The 27,334-nt window shown below is 38.4% G+C and overlaps 1 protein-coding gene across 3 annotated transcripts in view; it reads right to left on the bottom strand.

Annotated features, from left to right (window-relative positions):
* Positions 1–27,334, bottom strand: part of cntfr (ciliary neurotrophic factor receptor) — a 397,904-nt gene that overhangs the window by 251,189 nt on the left and 119,381 nt on the right. The window contains exon 1 of one of the 3 annotated variants that reach the window (XM_074691064.1): positions 6,573–6,597. The exons of the other annotated variants lie outside the window; for them this stretch is intronic. The gene's annotated coding sequence lies outside the window, so the exon portion shown is untranslated. Of the gene's footprint in view, positions 1–6,572; positions 6,598–27,334 lie in introns of those variants that run through there. 3 annotated transcript variants of the gene reach the window in all.

Raw genomic sequence — 27,334 nt, 5'->3', positions numbered from 1 at the left:
GAGTGTTGATCGCTGGATTGGCTGTGACCTTTTTCACAGCCATTGTGACGATAATTGCTCACTAAAGACAATGTCATTTGTGACTCGAGAGGTAGCAGAGGTAACCTTCCATAAACACATATGTGCATGCATGATAGTGTGCGTGTGTGCATGTGTGTGTGAGTGTGTGTGTGCCAGGAGGCTCTTGGTGATAAATTCAGCCATTGATCACATGTGACTGCTCTCAGCTGGCTGAGATTTAGAGGACCACAACACGTCAGCTACCATGTATCACGTATCCTGAAGCAGCACTCCTGCTGCTGATGCTGATGCTGCTTTGCTGCTGGTGGACATCCCACCCGGCAGAAAGACAGCGCTCAAATTGACGACTTCAGGGGGAGACGGTGGGTGTATCATATCTCTTTCTTCAGGTAGCAGGAAGCTACATCCAATCAAAACACTTCAAAGTGAAGTCACCTCGGTTCAAAGGCTACAAACGCACAAATCTGGGGCTGCAGCCATCGAATATTTTAGTATTTGAGTATTCTACTGAAAATGTAATCGATTAATCAATTAATCAGGGGTAAAATGAGTCAGAGGGTCTCAGACCCAGCTCTTACTTGTGTTGTATGTCGCTTTGGAGAAAAGTGTCTGCTAAATTAAACTGCAAAAATGTAATTGTAAAGTGCTGATCTTTTACCTTTTTTTTTTTTTTTTAATGTAACTACATAAATAGTAATATTTTTCTACTTTTCTGTATTTCTTCAAATTTCTAATTTCATGTTCTTCTTATTATTCTATTTTTTTTTTTTTTTTTCATTTTTGTTGCATTTATTGCACTTTTTCTGTGAGCTGCTGTGGCAAAAAAATTCCCCAAGGGGATCAATAAAATAATATTCTATTCTATTATAACTGATTAATTGATTAATTGATTAATCGATTAATCGATTAATTGATTAATCGGATGAGAATTATTTTGTTTAAGTAAAGAGCAAATACTTTATAAAAGAAAATGTGTTGCAAACAAGCAACTTTAGGTGATGTATTTAGTTGGGGTGGGAGGAAAACAATCGATGTATTGTAAGACCGGGATTCTTTGGTTAATGATTATTTTGTTCAAAAATCTTTTTTTTTTTATTCATATCTTTCATTTTAGTCTTTTTTTAGAAGCTAGGTTGAAAAAGTTGAGATGTCAGATCCCCCTGAGTAAATCCTAACAACTGACTCACACCTGGTTTGCATTTTTGGGGGAAATATGGCTCCTGATATAGTCTGTAGACATCATCATCATCATACAACTTTATCACAAACTAAAAATCGCTGCCCCACCCAAGTGGCTGCCTTTTGCAGCAGCTCTGTCTTCTTTGTCTGTTTCTTGTAATTTCTTCATCTCTTTTCTGTCATTTTTGCATGTGGAGTGGGTCATTTGTTTGTCATGGACACCAAACTGGTTTCATCTTCAGCGATATTTTTACTATTTTTGCTCCTGTGTTTGTCTGGAGATCCTACATGTAACCATGGCTGCCTTGTTTACATGTGAAATCAGGTGTTAGCAGCCTGTAACATGTCAATGCTAACTGGTGCTAGGCCAGATGTTCCCCACAAGGTGAGAAGAAGGAAGTAAAGATGACATGCTGGTTCTCGGGTGTGAGCTAAAAAGTGAAGACATCAACCTGTCCTTCCATCAATCGTTGTTGGGAAAGATCTATCTCCAATAAGATGGACGAGCTAGCTGTGCTAACCCAGCAACAGAGGGGAAACTGGAAGGAGGAGTAGCATCATGCTATTCACAGACATGGCTAACAGAGCTAACACCAGACACCAACTCCACATTGGAAGAGCTTCACCTGCTGTGAGCAGACAGGATCCAGGAGACAGAGACTGAACAGACTGCTGAAGAAGCTCAGTCCTGGACCCTGTGGAGGTGGAGGCTGGCTGACTGGACAATGATGGACAAGCTGTCAGCATCTATTTTCTTATGGAGCTTTTTGCACTTTCTATACACTTTCTTACTTTTGTTTTCTTGATTGCTGCTGACTCCTCCTGACTTTCCCCTCAAAGAAGCAGCTAATGCAGCAGATCAATACATGTTTTTCAGATAAGTCTCCAAACTCCAGAAAAAAAAGCCAGATTTGTTGCTAAATATAGCGTCAGCTCTATTTTCGCCTGGATAAAATACCTTTCTTTGATCTTTTCAAAATTAAACAATTCCTCAAGGCGGAGGAAATTCCTTGATCATTTTTGTTATTGAGTCACGAATTATTCGAAGAACCCTCAGATAATCAGGCCTCATGACTATTACAGGTTAAAGATCATGAATGTGAGAGTGTGTATGTATGAGCGCTCAGTGTGTGTGTTTGTATGTGTTTCTCTTCGCTATGAGTGTGTGCATGTGTGTGTGTGAGAGTGTTTTTGTCTCCACCCAGCCATCTGGACCTCCTTGGGTGTGTGGAAGCAGATTTAGGTGGTTAGAGAGCTCTGAAAAAACACGGCGTTACCTCCAGCCCTTTCACCTCTGAACTCTATAAGTGTATCAAAGCTAAGAAAACACACCACTTCATGTGTCTGTGTGAGTGTGTGTGTGTGTGTGTCCGTGCATGTTCGATTGGCTATGTGTGTGTGTGTGTGTTTCAGCAGTCTCAAAGCCTACGAGGCTTTGAATGATGGGTGTAGACTCCCCTTTGTGAACAGGGAGGCTCCAGGAGCTGTGCAGCATGTGTGTGTGAGTGTGTGTGTGTGTGTGTGTGTGTGTGTGTGTGTGTGTGTGTGTGTGTGTGTGTGTGTGTGTGTGTGTGTGTGTGTGTGTGTGTGTGTGTGTGTGTGTGACGGAGAGTGTGATGTACGGGCTGTGATGTTCTGAACAGAGGTGTTTTTACAGGGAGTTAATCAGAACCAGAGCTGAGACCTTGCCCACAGAGAACGAAACACACACACACACACACTCACACACACACACAGTTACTGCCCTTGCTTTCCTGAATCAATAACACTGACCTGCAATAAAATAGATGCTGCTACCTAAAATGTATAACCCAGATAAAAACAAGTCAATATGGTCAGAGCTCTGGCTGATAACCTGCTTTACATGTTTACGTGTTGAATATTAAACACACTGTTTAAAGAGAAAAGAGGAAGAAAAGATAAGAGAGTTTCTGACTGCTTCATCGGTCTAACCAACCGTCCTAAACCCCACTGACACGTTTTGTTTTCCAGTGAATACCAGCGTGACACCATAACAGTCTGACTCACAATAGACAGATTGATCAATATCTAGGTGGAAAAACATGATACAACATCTTTTCTGACAAACTCCTCTTCAAAGATAAAATCTGTGGTCAGGAAACTGGGACTGGTGAGCTTTAACCCTTGAACACTGGATGTGTCACCGCCGACACCGTTATTACTTAATTCCTAATTTCACTCAGGAATTTATGGAAGCCCACGAATCAGATGTTTGTAAGTCTATCTTTGCAAGTCCAAGTCAAGCCTCAAGTCTCTAAAAACTGTATCATTATCACTCACACAGAATCAGCACTGATCAGTTGTTGGTTATATATCAAGGTGAGTTTTCAGGTGCCTGATAAAATGTGTTGTGGTGGATCCAGCATCTGCATCTGTGATCCAGATCCTGCAAACTTTCCTATAACCAAGACAAATGGTACAACAGCAGCTGTAGGTCTGCCGCCAGTCGCCATTGACGTAATGCGATGTACAAGTGATACCACAAGATGCCGTGAGGCACGAACCTGGTGAGTATAGTGGTTACCATGGTTACCATGCAAATAAAAGGAAGGGATCACATTAAAGTGATACTCCGGGATGGAACAAGTTGGGTCCTATCACAAGGTTTAGGGCAGAAATTACCCCTACAGCAGTGTTTTTGTGCAGCAGAAGCCCAGAGCGCACGCACCAAACACCCCCTCCCTGCTCCTCTGCTGGTTTCCTCTGCACTCAGACGGGGCCATATTTTACTTGACCAAAAACACAAATAAACGGACTCTTACTGAAAAAATCAGTGTAGTACTTTCACACAAAAACACCGCTAAATAAGGCTCTAGTTCTCATCGTGTCATGAAATGGCGCTACCTCTGCTGCAGAGCCACAGCTGGAAACGAGGCCCTCGCTGCTTAGTGTATCAGTCCGTGCGCGGCGTGCCAGATATAAACAAACGCAGGTCGTCTGCCAGGACGAAGAGACACGATGAGAACTAGAGCCTTATTTAGCGGTGTTTTTGTGTGAAAGTAATGCGCTGAAAATTCTCTAAATAAAGCATGAATGCAGACTGATATCAGATTTTTTCAGTGGGAGTCTGTTTATTTGTGTTTTTGGTCAAGTAAAATATGGCCCCGTCTGAGTGCAGAGGAAACCGGCAGAGGAGCAGGGAGGGGGTGTTTGGTGCGAGCACTCTGGGCTTCTGCTGCACAAAATCACTGCTGTAGGGGTAATTTCTGCCCTAAACCTTGTGATAGGACCCAACTTGTTCCATCCTGGAATATCACTTTAAGCTTGTCAGAGTTTCCTCAATCCTAATATTCCAAAAAGAAAATATAAAGATTGCTCATGAGTCCCAAAACCCAAGTCAGAGTTGAGTCTGAAGTCTCTGTGTGCACAACTCAAGCGCAACTCAAGTTAAGTGTTGCAAACACGAGTCCCCATCTCTGCCGCGAATCCACGCAAGTGTGGAGCAGATGGATAATAGGAGCAGACAGAGAGAAAGGAGCTGAGTTTGTCCGAAAAGAAGTCCAAACAAAAGCACAGTTTTACATCACTAAAAAACATTCTTCTCTAAAAACTCCCACCAAAGTGAATATTTTGGAAAACTCTAGTTTCATGTTTTCATGTAGATGCCAAGTTTTTGGTTCATTCTTATGGCTGTCTAAAAAACACTGTTAAATATGGGTTAGGCATGCTTCGAGCCACACTTATTAGCAGACTTGCCCACTGTATGCGGATGAAAGTACTTAAATACAAACGGCGGGGGAAATTTATCTTTTTTTTTATACCTTTTTTATTTACAGTGTTTTTTAATGTCTATACTCTACATTTGTCCTGTGACATTTGTTCCTGATGTTTGATTGCTGTTTTTTCCTTCACTAAACCTCGATAATCCAATTCTGTCTTTGTGTTTTTCTTCATTTTCAACTGTTTTACTCTCACATAACATCCAGTAAATTGGAAATAACTCAAGATATTGAAAGTTCAAGGTATTCTGAAAAAAATGGGCCAAAGCATTTCCTCACAGGATGTTTTTTGAGTGTTTTGTCGTCAAAATAAGGAATTTGAAGCTCAGGTTAAAAGGCGAATACAGTCTTTAGTCAGAAATACGCAGGCTATGCTGAATTTGATAAACATATCTTTCACTCTCTATGTCCCATGCAATGTTTTTTTTGGTTTTTGCCAAAGAAATAAAAATGTATTTCTGTTCAGTACGCTTATTTAAAATCTGCAGAATAAAAAGTCAATGAGAAGTTGAACAGTGACCTTTGAACCCGCTGAGTTTGAGCATTCATTATGGGCAGTGTGATGAAGGGTTTCCTCTTCCAAAACCAGAGGATGTTATAAAAGGAATAATTGCCTTTTCCTTGAACTGTTTTGCTGGCCCCTGTTTCTGTATTGCATATGTAGGAAAGCTTTTTTTAATATAAAAAATTAATTTAAAACATCATGATATCTGAAGAGATCCAGCAGGGTGCTGCTTACACTCACACAAATCCAAACCCACAGTCTTGGAAAAAGATTAAAAACGACTGCAAACTGCAAAGATACCATATGCTGATAGTTACCAACCATTATGTCAGACTTGAGCTGAGCCTCTCTGTTGTAAAAGAGTAAGAGGATACAGATTTGAGTTGCACTTGTGAAGAAGAATGTTTTTTAAAAAAAGACCAACTCTTACAGCGCAAGGAAACCATGAGTCTTTAGAAACTACTTAACCACATTTAAAGGACGTTGTCCTTGACGGCGAAGCGATGGAAGAAAACATCCACTGTGTTAAACGCAGGAGGGCCTGAAATCCACGTTTAAGTGTTTGGCAGGTGACCAAAGTCACACTCAGAGTTTACCTGCTTGTTGTTTACAAGGAAACAGTCTTTTAGGGATGCTTTATTCTATTTCTACACCACCAATACTGCTTAAAGCAGACAAAAAATGTCAAAATTCAGCCAAGTTTATTATTATTATTATTATTATTATTAATATTAAGACTATTTTACATATTGATTTATTTATTATAATTATTTTTTTATTGTTTTATTATTAAAATATTTATTATTATTATTTTTTATTTTTTTATTTACTATTTTTTATTAAATATTTATTTCTATTATTAATATTATCATTAATTTAACAGTTACTTAAACGCTCTTAATTAGTTATCAGCAAACATTTGTAATTCAACATGACTTTTTAACTCTTATTAACTCTTAACATGCCATTAAAAAACAGAATACACACCTGAAAATAATTCAGTGCATGATAGTTGTAGTATCCTGCCACTTATCAGTAAGAGAGCAAAGGGACTAGAGGTTGGAACGAGAGTAAAAGATGAAAATAGTAAAGATTTGAAAGTGAGTGAGTGATAGAGTAACACTCACCTGATGAGGCTTTAACTTTGGGCTGAGACTGTCACTACGCCCTGTCCTCCAAAGTTTGCACTCCCTGATAAAATCCAAAGCCGGTTGGGTTTTTACAGATCTCAGCGTTGAGATAAAGAGAGAAATTGAGCGACATGATGAAACTGCACCTGCCAACACACGGTGTTTAAAACCTGCAGTTTATCCGTAGCGTATTTTCCCGCACGTGCTACACGCAGCGAAGATTGCACTGATGTAAGATGTCTCACTCCTCCATTAATTTATTTTACCATATTTTTTTTCGCATTGCTTTTCTCAACAAAGATGATGTAGATGCAAGATGTCTCACTCCTTAGTAATTCCACTCCAGAAAACAATGACGTCAACAGCGACTTATCGATGATTTAATGCATTGGCATCGATGTGAGTCAGTGAATCACTGCATCTCTTTCTCTCTTCCCTTTTGACAGATGAAGCTCTTCATGTAGAGTTAGAAAAAAGATCCTTGATATTTGAAACTTTAAACAAATTAGGAAAGTGGCACCTCAAAACGTAATTTTGTTTGATTTAAGCAAAAGGTTGTTGACTCTAGAAATGACTTGTCATTGTGAAAGTGATCTGAAAGATGGAGCGTAAGGCTTTTTTTTTTTTTTCCCTAAGGCTTAGTTATGCCCCAATTGTGCCCTGGTTGTAAACATACAAACAAACAAACAAACAAAAAACTCCACGTTTCTCGTATCTCTTCAATTATATTTTTTTCCCACATTAGTTTTATTTTTTAATTTTATTCTTAAGGCTTAATTATGTCCCTCTTGTACCCCGGTAGCCAAAAAAAAGGCAAACAAAACAACGTTCCAACATTTAAGCAGCTTAAAGATTCAAGGGTGTCTCTAAATTATTTTTCACCACATCTTTATTAGTTTTATTTTTAGAAATTATTAATCTATATATTTATTTATTTATAATCTTTTTTCGTATGGCTTAGTTTTGTCCCTTTTGTGCCCCGATAGCAAAAAAATTAACATAAAAAATAATTTTCTGACGTATCAGCAGCTTGCAGATTCAGGGGTATCTCTTAAATTTGATTATTTATTCCCACATTATTTTTATTTTTTTATTTTCATTTCTAAGGCTTATTATATCCCTGTTATACCCTGGTGGCCACAAAGTAAAAATATTTCAATAAATATTATGAAATGTAAATAAAATTATTTTTAGACATTCTTTCTTTATTTATTTATCTATTTGTATTTATTTATCTATGTATTTATTTATTTTTTATTTATTTATTTGCATTTATTTAACAAGATAGAGATACCCACTAATATCCAGATCTCTTTTGCAAAGTGGACCTGGCCAAGACGTCAGCAGCCCATGTTATATTAAATTAACAGGTATAAAGGAGTTATTATAAGAAGAACTAAAACATACAATACTTTGGAAATATTTTACAACAAAGTGCAGAAGCACTGGTCTCTTATCTGTCATTTATTGACAGTATCTGTTAATGTTTCTTTATATCCATGTTGAAAAATATGGGGCAGCGTAATAATCGTCTCTTAAAGCCAGAGATGAATGTGAGTGACAAACTAAATGAGAAGAAAGTCGAGAAGATTGTGTCTCGGGAGCGATACATCAAATGTTTGTTTTTTATTTACTGCCTTATTGCCTGTGTATGTGTGTGTATGTGTGTGTATGTGTGAGTCAGACACAGTCTAAGGGTTTGTGAGTGTCTCTTTGCTGGAGCTGGAAACTAAAAACAGCATGTTTGCTCAACCTGTATGCCGAGCCTCTTTCGTAAATACAGAGGAAACAGTGGCACCATAGAGCGGCTGCGTACTGAAAAACACACTCACAGAGTCATGAACATGAACGCAACTCATAAACTGTGTTGAACAGTCCGCTGGTCTTTACCACAGGTTTCTATTCGTAGCGTCGACTCCTTTGGCTTTCATTTAGGTCTGTGTGTCACCTGGGTGGCCTTTCACACACTAACAGACATTATACGGAAACACACAACCCCACAAACACGTTTATCAGACACAGAAAACCATGTCTGCTTATCGACGACACAGCTTAAGCAGATAAATGTCACATTTATGAACTGAAACTTAAAAAATATTTTCTGTTTATGCATAAAAACACAGAGACACTGCAGCTGAGCACGAACCATTCATGGACCATGAGTTGGGTGGCCCACAACCTCAGTAACCAGACAAACATAATAACTATATGGGAGCATTCACTAACTACAGTTAACTGCCTGTTGCTTTTTTCTCAGCAAACACACGGCAAAAATAGCCCTTAGTGTGTGTGTCTGTGTGTGTGTCTGTGTCTGTGTGTGTGCATGCTTTCAAGGCTATAGGTGTGTTTAAGCCAGATGCAATTCTTTGGCTGTGACAGTAATTCTGTGATAACCCGTGCTGGGAAAATAACTTCAAAAATTACTTATAGTTACTTGTTACTTTCCCAATAAAGTGATAAGATTAGTAACAGAATTGCTCCTTCATAAATTAATTAACTTCATCATTTTTTCAAGTCAGCTACCTGTGTCTTACATTCAAACCTCAAAAAGCATCCCCCCCTCTCCCTGGAATTGGTTTGATCCAAAGTTGCTGCATGAGATCCTCTCTGACTGAGGTTACACAGACGCTCACAGGTAGCTGTGTGATATTTGTTGATAAAAAGTTGACTTTAGCATCAGCTCTTTGTTAAAGACGAGTCAACATGATTATTCTCATTATAACTTGTGTGTCTGACGCTTTTACCCATATTTTATTTGCAGCTCCTCTCTGTGCCTAGCTGAGCGAGCCAGGTCAGATACAAAGTAACACGCCTCATTTCACTGTCTGTAATGGCGTTTTAAAGTTTAAAAAAGTAGTTTAGATACGTTTTTTGCACCCTGTATAAAAATAATGTAGAAACTGAGTATTCTATATGTAAATGTAGCTTAGTAAAATAGGTCACAGAACATTTTGAATGTTTTTGAAATAAAACATTATTTTCATATCAACTGAAATGTGAATAAAAAAGAGAATGAGCCACGCATGCATGAGTTTTACGCCCTTTGCACACCAGATGCATATTTTTGCGTGACTATTTTGCATGTAATTTATTTTTTTTCGTACTACTGTTTTCCAATACAAACTTTCCAAGGCTTTTCGGGGTTGATTTTTCCAAAGTTTCGCTTGCAACGAGTACATATCCAACCAATAAAAATGCTCTTTGTTGACACATCACATACAAAAACATTCAACACAGTGGACCACTTGATTGTGGTTTTGTAAGAGCTACATTGATTGATTGACTACAAGACATTGATTATAGAGACATATCATTTGAAGGAGAAGTGCTGCAGAGATTGAAGATGACACCTCAGAATTTTTCGCAATTTTGTGCCATTTATTTGCGTCACCATTATTGTGCAAAGGTCTTTAATATTAAACAGTTTAAAGAGGGGTATTATGCAATTTTTTTCAAGGTTTTTACTACTGTCTTTCTGATCCTCTATATGTAGCTTTTCATTATTTATGGCTCAAAAAAAAATCCTTTTTGGTATTTTTTGGAAACAAACAAACAAGCAAATATTTCAGCTGCCCACTCTTTAAGGCTCCCAGCTCCACAAACCCCCTTCCCTCTGATTGGCCAGCCTTCTGGAAGCCTGTTAGGCAGAGCTACAAGCAGCATTGGGTGTTTGAGGCCTGGTCCTCCAAGGCATCACAGACCAGATTGGATATCCTTATAGTGACCTCATCATGTCATCAAAGTTTTGGACTTTTTTTTTTTTTTTTTTTTGCGTTTTTGCATCTTTGATCAGTTTACAGACAGATTCAGAGATTTCTATGACTTGTGAATATGTTACAGTTGGAAAATCTGCACATGCTCAGTATCAGCATCCAACATTGGTGTAATATGTGAAATCCCAAACCCCCTCTTTAATCTGTGCCACGCTATTTTAAGTGTTCGTACATCATTTCCTCTTTGTTGAATCCAGTTTCCCAGTTGTGAGTATCAAAACCTTCAGCCAATCAAGCTTCCAGCCTGATGCTCTGACAAACAAAGTAAAAAAAAAAGCAGGGCTTGATTTGTAGCCCAGAATAAACAAGTGCACAGCATGCACCTTTACCTGCTGAGCACTCAGGACATCATCTTACATCACACTTGTTTGTAGCCCAGGGAGGAGTCATCTATCAGTGAGCTGCACAGCTCTGGAGGACTACGCTTACTCACTGCTGACTTTATGCTGATGTCATTATCTCGGCTCACGCTCTGCTTTTACATTTGTGTGTGTGTGTGTGTGTGAGAAACAGAGAGTGTGTGTTATTCGTTATCATAGCCAACTCTCCCAGTTTGCCACATGCCCTGTGTCGATTGCTCTGTCAGCCGTTCCTTTATTCCCCGTCTCTCCCACTGAGGCCGTATTTCAGCATTTAACTCTGTCTCTTTTCATTCGTCTGTCTCACAGCGCTTCACGTTCCACCTGCTGCCTATCTGTCATCCTCTTCACCTTTCATCCGCCCTTCTCTGTTCACCTCCAGCACGTGCTCTTTCCTCTGTCATTCACTCTCATCCTTTCAAGTCCTCCTCTCTAACCTTCACCTGGCTCCGTGCGTCTTTTTTTATCTCTTTCTTGTGTCCTTCGATAAACGCCGATGACTGCATTTCCTATTTTCTCACAGCTGAGATCACTGAACTCCCCGGAGTGATGCTGTGATTGTGATACACCGATGAGTAAGCAGGGTGTGACTGTCTGAATGTAAATCTGTGTCTTTGTGTTAATTTGTCTTTATATAGAGTGACAGAGTCTGGCGTAATGCAGATAGGGAGTTTAGTATGGACATCAGTGAGCCGTAATTCAGAGATGTCTGTCTGTAGCTCTGACAAACACTGTTTATAATCTGGGTTTTAACTCCATAGACCTCAAGGGATTGAAAACTGAGTTTATGCTCATCCCAATTTGACAAACAGAGCCATCTGAACAAGAGAAAGCTGGATTAATGAGACAGTATTAGTTTTTTTTTCTTTCTTCTCTGGAATAGATTTTATAAAAAGACTGAGCATGGACATGAAAAACTGCACGGAAGAATTGTTGCTCCTAACTGTCCAATTTTAAAACACGTCGTTAAATCCATTTTTAGTCCTTGGCTTTAATACAATTTGAGACTCTGCTCCTGTTTTAGTGTTTAATGGTTTGTTTTTACTTTTTAGGGATTTTTTTAAAGAACAATGAAACACTTTTAGTACCTGCACTTTTGTTTCGTCGATGTATTTCTTTTATTGATTGACTAATTTATGCCTGTGCCATCTTCTATGTACAGCACTTTCAGCTGTGGTTGTATTAAAAGTGGTTAATAAATAAAACTACAAAAAAGAATAAGGGCCACCAGAATAAAAATGTCCTTTTTTAAATTTTGTATTTTTTTATTTTATTTTATTTTATTTTATTTTATTTTATTTTATTTTATTTTATTTTGTTTATTTTATTTTATTTCATTTTATTTTATTTTATTTTATTTATTTTATTTTATTTTATTGGAGATAAAAAGTCAAAATTCTGAGATTAAAGACAGAATTCTGACCTTTATTACAGAATTCTGACTTTTCTCTCAGGAAAAATAGTATTAAAATAATAAAATAAAAAAAAAAAATTAAACAACTTAAAAAAAAGAGTCAAAAATCTGTCAAAAAGTAAAGGTTTTTTTTTTCTTTTTCAGAAATCTGAGATTAAAGTCAGAATTCTTGTCTTAATTTTAGAATTTGTACTTTTCTCTAAGAAAAAATAGTTTTTAAAAAAGTTATTATTTTTTAAATTTTTAACTTAACTTTTTTTTTTTTTGAGAAAAAAGTCAAACTTCTGGGATTAAAGTCAGAATTCTGACTTTTTTTCTCAGAAATCTAAGATTTCAGTCAGACTTCTGACCTGAATTTCAGAATTTTTTTCTTTTCTATCAGAAAAAATAAGTAAAAACAATTGTAAAAAAAAAAAAATAATAATAATAATAATAAAAAAAGGGATGAATGTTTTTTTTTTTTTTTACTTTTTATCTTAACTTTTTTTTGTGAAAAAAGTAAAAAATTTGAGATTGCAGTCAGAATTCTGACTTTTTGCTCAGAAAAAAATAGAAAACAAAAAAAGTAAAAAAAAACAAACAAAAAAACAGACTTTTTTGTCAGTGGTCATAATCCTTTTCCATACCGCATCCACAGGTTTAGTCAGAATTACCTGAGTTTAGTTGTAGCAAGTCAAAAAGTTTTATACACATTCCACTGTCTACAAGTGCTCTGCTGTTTAACATCTTATATCTTTTTTTCTTTTTTTTTCCATTACAATTTGGTTTGTTGCTATTTTACCTTTGGGCTCTGATAGGCCTATTGTCAGTTGATGCCATGTTTGAAAAGCACAGTGGTTGACAAAGCTACAGGCACAGAAGTTAGATTAAGTAGGATCTTCAGCTTCCTGACTAAGGCCCTGTTTACAAGACAGCATTTCACCCCAAAACATCACAACGCAGAGAAAAAAATCTGCAATTACACCAAGCAGCAACCTCCAGTCTAAGGATATGAGACAATGCAGAAGTTTTAAAATCTGCTGTTTCTCCAGTGTTCGCTTGAGGCTGGCTGTGGAAGTAGTGGAAGTCACATACACACCAAGCCAAAAAAAGCTGTTTTCAAAGCAGCCTGGTTCAAAAAACGTCTCCTGTCTGAGTCGCTAATTTCACTATTGACACGCAGTGTACGGGGGGTGAATTATCTTTTTTAACGCAGCATTTCAAAGGGTATTAAGAGTGGCCCAGCTCAGCTCATAGGACTGCCCTATAGCTGTACATGCAGCACCCGTCACTTCCAATATGGCCGCTATAGCTGATTTGCTCCAAAAGTCCATTTCAGAAACAGACGGGTGATGTCAATGAGACTACATCCATTTGTTATTTACTCGGACATGCTGAGGGACTGAAAGCCCTGCAGTGAGCATGCCAGGCCTGTAGATGGCGCTATGACTGTCTAATCCAGAAGCAGCTATTGGTAGATCTCCACTGAAGTAGAGTTGGGTTGATCACCGGCTGTATTAGTGAATGCTAAGTGCATCAGCATTTCCTCAAAAAACTCTGGTTTGCTGCAGTGTTTCAGGGGAAAAAAAGTTTGCGTTTTAGAGTTTCCGTGGAAACAAGAGGTCGAAACCCAACAAAACTTTTGCATTCAACCTCCCCCAAAACTCTAAGAACTGCAGTGTTTAAAACCTTGGATCGGCTTCATTCCTCACAGCGAGATGTTAGTGTTTGAGTGAAATAACGTCGGAGGCTCATACAGCAGCCAGTCAGCGGGGAGTGCTGTACATCTCTTGGCTTCCTTCCTGATACAAATCGACAAAGATTACTGCACAAAACAAACAGCGTTGGTGGGAGAATCGGTAATTCTGAGTAATGAGATATTTTCATCACTCGTGCAAAGAGCGGTGATTTAAATACAATAAAAACAAATTTCATGAAGCCAAACAAAAAGATACCATGAGTATGGATTGAGCTGCTTGTGTGTGTGTTTGTGTGTGTTTGTGTATCCATGCATACACCAGCACTTGTTTGTTGCCCAAGGTAAACACTTGACTCATCAGGATCTTGATTGAACTATTAGCATCCTCGTCCTATTTGCCCCCACTCACACATCCACATATGCTCCATCACACACATACACACACAAACGCTGCACACACACGGCCAGCGTTGGCACCTTCCCCCTGCCCTTTCATTGTTTATTAGCAATGCAATCTGTTACAAAGGTTTGGCCAAGCACCCACACCGCCTGGGCCCTGAGGCGCACACCTTCCATCCACCCCAGCTGCATCTAAATGACCTGCTTTGGGGAAATATCTTATCATCCCCGGTTCGAAGGTTGCAGTCACGCTCGTCAAGACAAAATAAACGCAATAACATAACAGCAGAAAAGAGGCAAGGACAAAGAGGAAACAGAAAGGTGGTGCCGTTTGAAAACAGCAGAGACGGAGATGAAGTTTGACAAGAGGAAGATGAGTAAAAGGAATTTTTAAAGAGAGTCTAAAAAACGAGGAAGGTGGAGCAAATTGCTAAGACAACAGGAGCCAGAGCGATAGAGGAGAGATGAACAACGTTACTGAATGAGACCAAAACAGCGTGATGGGAAGTAAAGTGGAAGAAAAAAATCTCATGTCCTCACTCCAGACTCCCGACGCTTACGAGTACAGCAGCCAAGCATATTCACAAGCGCCACAGCACGCACAAATACACACGGGTGACCAGACACGCACGCACATACACACGGATGCCTGTGTGCAGTTTATGTAACTTTGTTTGTCTACCAATTATCATGAACTCGTTTAAGACGCTTACATAACAGCACTTAGATATTCAGCATTCAAATCATTTTCCTCACATGAGGTTTGAAAAACTCTGGTCTCCCGTGTTGCTCAGCCAAATCTCAAACCACCCAGGCTGAGAGAAGTCCCAGAACTACACTGACTTCGAGCAAGTATCGAATGAAGTCAGACACTGAGAAGTGAAAATGTTTCGTTTTTTTCAGCAGGGCTGCACGATTCTGGCAAAAAATGTAAAGTATAATTTTTTTTAACAACATGTTTACTGCACTGATGTACCTTAAGAAACCAAAAAACGACATTTAAATTGATAATAATGCCATTTTGGATTCCACTTATTTATTTATTTTATTCTTTTATTTTTTTATTTTTTTATTATCAGTATGAATATTTTAGTAATTTATTATTATTATTATTATTATTATTATTATTATTATTATTATTATTATTATTATTATTATTATTTATATTTTAGTTGTTTATTTACCATGTTATAATAATAATAATAATAATAATAATTATTATTATTATTATTATTATTATTATTATTATTATTATTATTATTATTATTATTATTATAATTATTATTATTATTATTATTATTATTATTATTATTATTGATTTAACCTTTTTTTAACCAGGAATAATCCCAGTGAGATGCAATGTCTCTAGAAGGGAGTCCTGGCCAAGAAAGGCAAAGACAGAAACAGTAGACAGCAGTAAATCAACAGTACATCAAGCTAATAAATTAGCAGCGCTCAACCGGAAAACAAGTACACAGACTCATCAGAGGATCCTGGATCCTGGTTTTTAAACAGTCTAAGCTAACATGATTGTCCAGTTTCAGATCTGGCCTTGTAGCTCAGACTAAGATGAAGAAGCAGAAACTCTAAAAGCTCTTTGACCAAAGACAGAGCGAGTCTGAGGAACCACGAACAGACTCTAAATGTTTGACCTAAGGTTACAGCCAGTGACGACCATAGGGATCAGTATAGAGCAGAAACAGGATGGTAGACCATTCAGTACGGTCTTATACAGAAGGATATACCAATGCTCCACTCTTCTGTTAATAAGGGAAGACAGAGTAACTATGTCATGGAACACATAGTGATGTGATGTGATCCCCTTCAGTTCCTCCTGTGGATTTTCTATGTACAAAAAGTCGCTCTACAGGTTTTTTGAGTCACATTTTATTGAGTTTGGAGATAAATAAATATGAAACTGGCCAATTTCATCAATGTATTGTTTTGTTATGTTATTGGCCTAAGTAGGCCATCTAATGTCTGCTTTGAGTTGTAGTTAGTCAGCCATGAGCCTGCAGTAACTTTTCATCTCTCTTCCTGTCTGAAAACATTTGGAGTTGTCACTATTTTTTTTTTTACAAAGACTAACTGTGATATGTTTAAGTGATAAAAGCTGAAACTCTGCTTTAAACAAAAGTTTCATCCATGTATGCTAACTGCTAGCACATCAATGCAATTTCCCTTATACATTAGCATTAAGCTAGCGTTAAGTTTTCTCTACAGTTTTTGGTATATTAGGAGATACATAACAAGTTGAATGTCACAGAGCTTCTTAGGTGGAAACTGTATCTGCTAAACTAAGCTAGCTGGGGAAAAATACACTAGGTAAAGATTGGCTGCTCACAAGTCTTTCAGGTAAAGTGAGTAGCCAGCAGCAGCAGGCTGATTTATTTATTTATTTATTTATTTATTTATTTATTTATTTATTTATTTATTTATTTATTTATATATCAAACAATTTAAAAGTGTGTTTTGTTTTGTTTTTCCAAAAATCATTTATTTATTTATTTATTTATTTATTTATTTATTTATCAAACAATTTAAAAGTGTGTTTTGTTTTTTTGTTTTGTTTTTCCAAAAATCATTTTTTTATTTATTTATTTATTTATTTATTTATTTATTTATTTATTTATCTATTTATTTATTTATTTATTAAACAATTTTAAATTGTGTGTTGTTGTTTTTTTTCAAAAATCATTTATTTATTTATTTATTTATTTATTTATTTATTTATTTATTTATTTATTTATTTATTCAAAAATTCATTCATTAAAATTACAATCCTGAAAACTGACTTACATGTGAAGTTCATTTTGGGGGAAAATATAGCTCCTGATATAGTCTGTAGACACCATCATCATCATCATCATTCAACTTTTTCACTTGGTCTAGTTAAGAAAAAAGATTAAAAAAAATAATAAAATAAAATAAAATAAAATAAAATAAAATAAAATTGCGAAAATCTAAAATATTGAAGGATGGCGATTGAAATTGAATCAGAACCCCAAAAACCATCTTAAAAAAAAGGGGGATAAAAAGCATATCGTCCCAGCCCTAAGAGATGGGATCTTTTAATGGTTAGTCGTGCAGCCTTACTTTTTCAGAGAAGTTTATAATATGCTCAGACGACTTTAGTTTGCTCTTTTAATTACAAACTCCCCACTGATGTCTGCACACAGTTAGCTTTAAGTACAAGTTCAGTGGGTTAAATCTGCTGATCTCATTGGGAGCAAGGTTAAAATACCAAACCCTAATTGTCTTCATTGCATTCAGCTGTCATACATGTCAACAGGTTAAGAGCAAAATTAAAAGTCTTTAAGAATAAATGACAACAGAAATAAATATTTGACTCTTTCTGACAGGTTGGGCCTGTGGCAGAAAGAGGAGGCAGCTGCAGCACACACTTTAAGCTCTAAATGGAACCAGAGCTGTGTAAAAACCAAGAGGAACAAATCTGTAACAAGGGCTTTAAAAATGTCACAAAATAAACACTTCCAGATTCCACCTCATGAAAAATGACTCAGAAGAAAATTCTTCACAATGGCAACATAAACGCATGAGAAACGGCTCAACCAGAGCAATCCCACAGCGTCGTTACGCGACACTACGGCATGACAAACATCCCCTGGAGCGACGCGATGTTGCCGTGATGCTTTTTATTGTTTGGAGGGTTGCTCCGAAAGAGGTGATGCAGAGATGGATGTTAATCAAATGCTTTCTAGCTCCCATTCGCATACATACTTTATAAACCAGGAGGGAGGATATGCTCGGGCTTTTTTGGAGCTCCATCCCAGATCCTATTTCGCAGCTGCGCGAGATGACTGACAATCGCTGTCAAATTCCACTCCATTACTTGCGTGCACACTCAGACGCACATATATCGATTACTCAAGTCTGCAGCCTGTGGAGTGAAGCCAATCTGAGACGCTCCGGTAGGGGAGGAGGTGTACGCACAAACCAACACACATGAAATAAAGATACAGGACGAGGACAGATTAATCTGAAGCTAATCCCACCTGCTCGCTGTCTATTAATTTCCCCAACTCCTCTTTGAGATGATTATTATATAAGGTCAAAGGCTCGCTGTTGGAGCACTTACACCCTGACTTTTGTGTTTTCTATTTTTGGACGTGCTCGTAGCCTTGGTGAGCTACTGAGAGACTTTAGCTTAATCTGCTTTTGCATTTACTGTAAGCTGCAGATGGATAAAACTGTCAGCTTAATGTCCAGCGTGCAGAATGGGGATGGAAGAGAAAGAGCAAAGGACATGAAAGGAGCAGAGAGGAGCAGAGAGTGGGAAAAAAAAACAGACAAGATGAGAACAAAATGCAGGAGTGGCAGTTAAAAGGCAGATCAATGTCAGAGTGAGAAACAGGGCAGGGAGCCATTTTTTTTTTTTTTTTTTAACTCAAACCACTTGCCTCATCACTCCACACACTGAAAAAAACACACATGCACACACCGACCATTCATCCAGAAGCCAAAACGCTCCTGCCACCCAACAACCTGGGTTTCATTATCCCCCTTCAAACACGTTTACCAGGATCCAGGCCTTCATCTGTGTTGCGTTGATCACCCTGCCTCGCGTTTCTCGGACACTCTGCCCGTCGATCTAACTGCCTGTCGTTGACTATCTATGTCTGTTGTCTGTGTTTTGCTGCCTTAGCAATGGAGAACCTTGGTTGCACAAGGTGTGAAATGAGACTGTATTGATCCGTCTGCTTGTGTGAATGTGTGTTTGTGATTGCATTTCTGCATGTGTGTCTGTTTGTGTGTTTGAGACAGAGAAGGAGAAGGAGAAAATGAAGACTGGAGTTTGTCGTCTTGTTACAGGTTGTGTGCTCAAAAACAGAAATGAGAAGGAAACTAATATCATGATCAAGTCAGGAACCATAAGGGTACCTTTGACATTTGAAACAATACGGTAAAGATGCCTGGTTCCTTGCAATCGGTACCAGTACTCAACGGTACCAGTTTTCTGTACTTTTGTGTGTTTATGTGGTATTAAATAGAGCTGGGATCATGTGCTATTCATGCTGTTCTATTACGATTTTTGGGGTGTCAATATTCAAGCTTTTTGCAATTTTTAGTTTGATGTTTTAACACCAGACCATGTAAAAAAAGTTAAATGATGATGTCTATGGATGATATCAGTAACCATATTTGCCCAAAAAATGCATATCACCTGAGTCAGAGAGAAACATTTCACCCTCTGCTGGAGATAAGTGGAAACTTTTTTCCTGATCCTGAAAAATTTGAATTTGAAAAAAAAACCCTGATTTTTTTGCCAAAGAATCACGGTTTTGATATTGTCAAACATAAAACCCTAATACAGCTGATCCCCGAGGCACGAGTGAGTTCCATTCCTACGACGCATCATAACCCGAAATCCCACGTAAGTCAGACCTTTACCCTAAATAACCCCTTAAATCTCCAAATAACTACCCAAATACATGAATTACACTTAATTTATCCTCAAAAATGGGAAGTGTCACCCATGACTGGGTAGCTGTGTATTCATACACACTCCGCGTCAAAAACTAGTATGCGTCGTAGGCACTTACAGAGTGGTGTAACTTTGAAACCTTCTCTATTTTCTTACATGCATATATTTATTGCCGTTGTGAAGTCGAAACAACATCAGTTGAGAACCACGTAAGTCGAAGACCTCCTGTGTATCGATTTTCAATTTTTCAAAAGTGTTTTAATTTAACATATTTATTTCTCAGTAACTTTGAACTGTTCATGTCCAGCATGGAAAATTGCTTACCCCTCCACTCCCTCACAGTCACAAGGATGCGTTTAGGTACCTTAACATGGTACCGTTTGGTTTTACATGAATCAGCTCTCAGACAGAATTGGGTTGGTACCTATAAAAGTACCTAATTCAGTACCCATCCGCAGGGATCACTCACATATTCACCAGTCAGTTATATTGTTGTAACTATATCGTTGCAGTGATTAATTGTGGTTAGTTATGGACACATTATTCTACATGGGACATGACATTTAGTCATTCACATCTAACTGGAGGTAGACCGATATGGTATTTTCAGGGTCGATAGTGATTATTGATCCATGACCAATCTTTGGAGCCAATAATCATTTGCAGTAAAAGGGAAAATATTGGGGTCAAAGTTTCAAATAATACAAACGCTGACAATGATCTTTATTTAAATGCCTTATTTTTCTTAAAAATTGAAATAAAAACTTAAAAGATAAATAGCTCCCTGAAGTTTTCTACAGTAAATTAAGACAGTTGGAACCAAATAGATCTTCCTCCTTAACATTCTTAGGTAGTCCTCTATTCTTCTCTTTTGTCTGTCATGTTTGTTTTGTTGGCACTATTTATCTATTTGCTCTTTAATGTCTTCATCAATGAAGTGGACTGCCTGTCACATACGGTTTTGTCACATATTGGGAAACTGTAAAACATAAACTTTAAATATAAAAACAACAGTTTTAAGTTGTATTTTTATCAGCTGTTTGGTTTGAAAAAAGGGTAAATGCCAATAAACAGCCCGGCCAATAATCGGTCTGTCCCTACATCTAACCCATCAACTCTGCTTGGCTCAGCTGTACACAAGCCTCAGAGGCTTTCATCCAACTCACCAATAACAAAATGTAATTCCTTTCCACTTGCCAGAGCACAAACCAGCTCAACAAAGACCTCTGGATGTTTGCAACTCGACCCTCAACCTGTGCTGTCTTTCATGGAGACTACAGGAAGTAACAGAGCCGTGAGTGCCCCACATTTTCTAAGCTGTGACACGCATCAGTGCATCTTTGAGTGCTTAAACACAGTCATTAGAACAACTACGGCAAACATGATGTGTCAAAGTCTGTGTTTTTATCATGACACTGCTAACGACGTAATGAAAGTCTACCAACGCTGACTGAAAGTGCTCTGTGAATGCAGTTATTAGTTACAGAGACTGAAAGCTGCTTCTCCAACTTGTTATGATACTTGACACCAACACACAGTTCACTCCACTTCACATTTATGATCTAACGTTAAAAAAAAAAGTAATCTTGGCTCCAACAGAGGCTACAAACATGACATAAACATTCGCCACCTTTCTCAACAGCTGTGCTTACTTTGGTCCCTCACTGTTTGTTCGCTCTCATAATTCTCTGAGCAACTTTAGCATTCCTGTCATATCTGCCCACTCATTTATAAATAACCCTTCCTCCTCTCTGTAGAAGGAGTTTTTTTATGTCTGTGTGTGTCGCTGGGTTTCTTTTTACTCCTGTTGCAACCATCACGGTAAATGTTGGTGCAGTCAAACTGGCTGATGTTGTAGTTTACTTTGTTATTCAAACACTGAAGGCTTTACAAAACCTTCAGATTTTGAAATGTATGAATTCATCTTTTATTATTTTGAAAGTCTTCTTAAAGCTACGGTCTACGATCTGAAACCCAGTTTGGCTGATGAGACACATTTGATAAATGCAGCCTCACTCACCCCTCCCCTCCGTGTTCCAAGATCCTGCCACCAGCTCGTATCACCCTTCTTCGCCTCCTAACAACACGCCCCCTTCGACAGAGCAAGAAGCCGGCCGGCAGAAAATGTAACAAACATGACAGTCATCCTCCTTGTAACACACAGTGGTAGCTTTTTCAACTGGAACGGCTCGATCAAAACCATGAATTAGCCGGTGAAGCAGGTCTGGAGTTGCCACTGCCAGCTGATCAGAGCAGAGCCGACAGTGGGCGAGGCTTTACCTTTCTCTGCGTGTCTTCATCAGCTCAGTTTACATGCTAAAGATGTGTGGCTAACTTATGCTAAAATCTATTGACAGAGCCGACCCTTTCTGACCAGCAGCGTTCAGTCAGTAGCCAGTACAGGCTCAGACTAACCAGTTGTTAAGCTGACATCTCCCACTGTGGGAAACAAAGTCATTACCTGTTCAACAGAAACTCAGCTGTCTCTGCGTCAGTCTTCAGTCCCAAATCCCTCTGCAGCTTTTTTCACCGGTCGTACATTTCTCCAATATTCAGGCTCTGTCTGCACCTGTATCGCTCATAATCCTTCCTTGCTTCAGCCTTTTCCTTGAAACTTTTTTGTTTTCTTCCCTTCCCTCTGGAGGGTCACAGTAACAGCTTCCTGGTTTTGGTCTTCTCTGGCTCCATGACACTTTGGTAGCTGAGCAGCTAGCTGACGTGAGAGGGGTAGTGGGGAAGGACGAGGTGGAACCATGGGCATGACGGTGCGAAGCGAGGGAAACAGGGGATTGGATGGACTCACAACTAGTATGCAGCTTTGCAGGGGATATACTGAATGGATTTTTTTCGTTCTTTTTGGACCATAACAGCCCTATAAACGGTGTTATTAAGATGTACAAAGCTTCCAAATCGTACACCATAGCTTTAACCAGAGTTTCACAGCATAGTTTATTTCACTACTTCTTCCGCATAAAATGTGTTGAAACCCAAACTCTACTTCTTAGAGTTGTACCAAAAATTCTGTTATACAATGGTTAAAAGGTGACTCAGGGCAACCCCACTTTAAAAACAGTGAGGTAGCCCTACTGGGCAGACTTTTCAGAGGAAAACAAGAGATGTTAGTCATAAACATGGCATCAGGAAGTCCAAACAGAAACTTCAGTAGTAAGACACAAGAAATGCGAAGGATGGACTGACTTTTGTAATTGGTCCTTTTGAGAAAGTGGGAAAGATGCAGCGACGTGGGGAAAGAGGTGTTTATAAACAAAAAGACAGACTGGTAAATTCAGCATCTGGAAATTGTTCAAGTATTGATATGCCAAAGGCCATAAACCAATGAAACTGCAAATATCCAAAAATAATTCTTTGCAGTTTTATTCACGACCACTTCGCCTGATGTCTTTCTTCTCTTTCAAACTGTACAGAAAACAAATCCACAAAGTGTAGAACAAAAGTATTTTTTAGCTCCTTTTGCTCTTTTTTTCCAATCACATACATTTGCCCTTAAAGCAGAGACCATCACACCATAAAATAAAAAGAGCCCCCTTCACCTTGAAATCTGCTTTCTTTCTGTCTAAGCTCCTTTCCTTTTTAAAAAATTACCTTTCTGAAGGGCGCTGAGGTTCAGGAATCAATAGATCACTCAGGCTGCAAATGTATTATCTTACAAAGGGAAGGGGGGAGGAAAGAGAGAAGGGATGTAGAAAGAGCCGAATGGATAGAGAAGGGATATAGGAACGAGGAGGAGAGGAGGTGGAAATGATGGAAGGTGGGTGTGAAGGCGTGGAAGGAAAGATAAAAGGAAAGTTAAGAGAGTTGAAGAATTGAAGGGGAAGGAAACGGGATGGAGGGAGATCTGTGGTGGAAGCTGGTTGGAGTAAAGGAGTGTTTGGACTAAGCATTACATAATGTAAGACACGGCATGAATTGAAGTCATCACAACATAAATGAAACAGGAAGTAGTGCTGCACTGTTGGGTTCTGTCCAATTAGTAGCCAGATGTAGAGGCTGTTTACACGACAGTGGTTTTAAGAAGAAATACAAAAGTATTGTTTCATCGGGAACAGCGTTTTAGCCGACCTTATAGGGAAACTTCATTTAGCAGATGCTTTCGTCCAAAGTGACGTACAACAGAAGTAAGAATTCAGACAGAAAGAAAAACCTTGGCTGCAATAATGTAACCATAACTAACCACAATTAATCACTGCTACAATATACTTCAACCTTCAACAACATTCAGTAATTAGGGCTGAAAAATCACTAAGAGCTGAGTGAGACCTTCTGACTCATTCTCCCCCTGAGGACAAAGAGGAGAAGGCTCAGATTAAGGGTCTGAGGGTGAATTCCAATTCCTCCCTTAACCCTCATTCTCAACCCTCAATCTCAGTGACACTCAAAACCAAGTGTTAAGGGCTATTTCGTGACTTACAAATGGGACACCCTAAATGCAGTAATGTATTCAGACTGTGGGGGCAGCACTCTGCCCAAGCTGCATTCAGTCTGCCAATTAAAAAAATAAATAAAGAAGAAGAAGAAGAAGAAGCCGGTACCGTAACTTTAGGTTATGAATGAAGCTGTGCATTGAAACCGGGACCGCCAGTCCGGCTGTCAAACATTGTCAAATAAAATGGATGTTCTGCAACAATGAGGTCAATAATCTGTGAAGAGGGCTTAAGTGAGATGATGCATTGGTTTTCATAATATATTTATATATTCTATATTATATTATATATTCACGCATTGTGGGTAGCCCTTACTCCAAAGGGTGGTGCCAGAAAATCTCAATTTGAGGGGCCGTACAGCCCCCAAACTTGTCCCTTAACTTAACATTATGAGAATCGGGACGGCACTGGCACTTCGCGGGATCGCGCATTTTTGAGATTTAGGGTTAAGATTGAGGGTTAAGGGAGGAATTGGAATTCACCCCATGTGTTCCCTGAACAGATGAGTCTTCTGACATCTCTTAGAGTAGAAAGGGACTCTGTGGATTGTATAGAGTTAGGTAATTCATTCCACCATTTGGGAACAACAGAGGAGAAGAGTCTGGCTAGAGATTTGGAGCCTCGCTGGACTAGGAGCACCAGGCAGAAGCGTAATAGGCCAGAAGGAGTGTAGACATGAGGGACCCCAGGTAGGAAAGAGCCATTCTTGTCAATGTTTTTTAAGCCAGAAGACGAGCTTTGAATTTGATTGACCCGAGCTGCCACTGGAAGCCAGCGAAAAGAGATTAACAGCAGGGTGATATGAGCTGTTGCTAGGATCTAATGACTGTCTTTCTACAAAATGTTCATCTGTTGCTCAACTTCTGCTCTTAGCATTCACCAATACACCAGATGATTGGCCTAACTCTACTTTGGTGGAGATCTACCTGGCATTTTCAGTGTTTTGGGGAAGAAACGTTGTCTAATTGGAGCCGTATGTAAACTGTTTATTTTGTTTTTATTGAACCGTGAGTTAACCAGGTTTGGTCCCATTAAGATTAAAAACCTCTTTTTCAAGGAAGACCAGGCCTGGACTGGCAGCAGCAAAAACACAAAGTTAGAGACAGCAAGATGTCTTTCATATTAGATTTAAAACATTTAAGTGTCAGTGCCTGGTAATAGTGTCTTTGCAAAAGCTAAAGAACATCCTGGTGTGCTTAAAATCAAGGTATGCACAAAAATACAGGTGACATTATTAAGCAGGAGTCAGCAAATTTCATTCCTCAATCCAAAACACCTCTCGTCATAGTTTTAGTCATGACACCCTGCACAGCATCCTGAAGCCTGAAGGGCAAAAAGACTGAGTCTCTCACAGCACAGTCTGTGGAGCTGCAGCACGGGCCTGTTAATCGCCCATCCCCTGGGAATGAGGCGTATTACCACCACCTAAGAACCAGGAGAAAGACGAAGATTTAAAAGCTTTAAGTTGTAGGCACTTGCTACCTTTAAGCAGCTACACCTCTTACTCAAAGCTAAGTCCCTGCCAGAAATGCACTGCAGTGGTATTTACATAACTATGCCAGAGTCCTTCCCCTCACGCTGCAGCCAGGAGTGATTGAGCCTGATAGAGGGATATGACAAAAAAAAAAAAAAAAAGAGGCCTGGGTGCAGCAAAAAGTGGGACCCTTGGTTATACAATAGTGCCTAATCATACAGCAGCCTGGACAACGACGTTTCACACAGGATGTGACACAGTTTGAACTCCTGTATCTGACCTAACTCGCTCAGCCAGGCACAGAGAGGAGCTGTAAATAAAATGTAGGAAAAGCTTCAGACACACAAGTAATGATGAGAACAATCATGTTGACACGTCTTTAACAAAGAACTGATGCTAAAGTCAACTTTTCAGCAACAAATATCACCCAGCTACCTGTGTGTGTCTGTGTAACCAGCAGTCAGAGAGGATCTCATGCAGCAACTTTGGATCAAACCAACTCCCAACCAGGGAGAGGGGTGGATGCTTATCCAGTTTTGAATGTAAGGCACAAGTAGCCGACTTGTAATCACGACACTTTGTTTTACTGCTTGTGGGGCTTTGCCGAGATCCAAAAATTTTGGAAATGTTGGGGTTATGTCCTGTCTCTCAGATCATCTCGCCTCCAGTAAAATGAAGTCCTAAGCTGGGCATATTCAGCTTGTTTCCTAATGAATGGCTTCTTTCTGAAAGAGAGATGGTAATGGTGGACCTGAGCCTATTGGAGGCAAGTTGATTTGGGCATTGTTAGAATTTTTTTTTCTTTTTTTTTTTTTTTGGTTAGAAATGCTGAAAAATAGTATTGAAAGCATAAAGTATGGATATAAGTTTTTACAATGGTGAGCTGTTACTAAAGCATGGAATTTGTGTTTAATATGACTGCTTCTATTTATTATTTAATTTATTAATTTTTATCCCGTTCATTGTTTACACAATTATTTTGTTATTCTTCCATTTAAAAACATGTAAAAAAAAAAAAGTGCTTTAATTATTTTTGTATCATAAATATACTGCCACTTGTTAAATTTTTATTTTATTTTATGTTACTTTTTTTTAAATTTCATTTATCACCTATTTTTTATTTAATTGATTTCAAATTTTTTCACATTTATTTCATTTCATTTAATCCTTTTTTCATTTTATTTATTGATTAATCTATTACTATTAATTTATTTTTTTATTTAGGTTTTTTTTTTTTTTTTTTTGGGGGGGGGGGGGGGGGGGGGGGGCGACATATGTTTAATTCAATAAAAAAAAAGATGACAGGACCAGATTTCAAAATAAGAAGTTAAATGGGAGAAAATACAGGTAGGGAGTGGAGCCCGGGACAGGGTCAAAAATCAGAGGGTCAAAATCCCTCCTAAATCAGGAGAATTGGCAGGTCTATCTGACCTGGCTCGCTTGGACCAGACACAGGGCAGGAGCTGCAGATTTAATACGCATGATTCCAGAGCGGTCTGTAGGGTTAAAACTGACGTTTTCAGGATGGAAGTACAGATACTTCTTCAACTACTTCATTACGTTCCAGAGTGACACCTGCTCAAAAACTGAATTCTTCTGCAAAACTGAAGGTTTTACAAAAGTAACGCAAAATTTACTTTTCCTGTTAACTATTTACATTAATGAAGGAGTCATTTAGTTACCCAATCAATTACTTTTTTCAGGAAAGGAATGAGTAACTATAACTAATTAAAGTAATTTGCCCAACACTGCTGATTCCCTGAAATACATGTAA

Source organism: Halichoeres trimaculatus, unplaced genomic scaffold, assembly GCF_033239565.1.
Source record: "Halichoeres trimaculatus isolate MK-OKI-2021-1 unplaced genomic scaffold, fHalTri1.1 fHalTri1_scaffold_16, whole genome shotgun sequence".
NCBI classification, from domain to species: domain Eukaryota; kingdom Metazoa; phylum Chordata; class Actinopteri; order Labriformes; family Labridae; genus Halichoeres; species Halichoeres trimaculatus.
The sequence above is the reverse complement of the archived record's forward strand: the minus strand, read 5'-3'. Positions and strand labels throughout refer to the sequence as shown.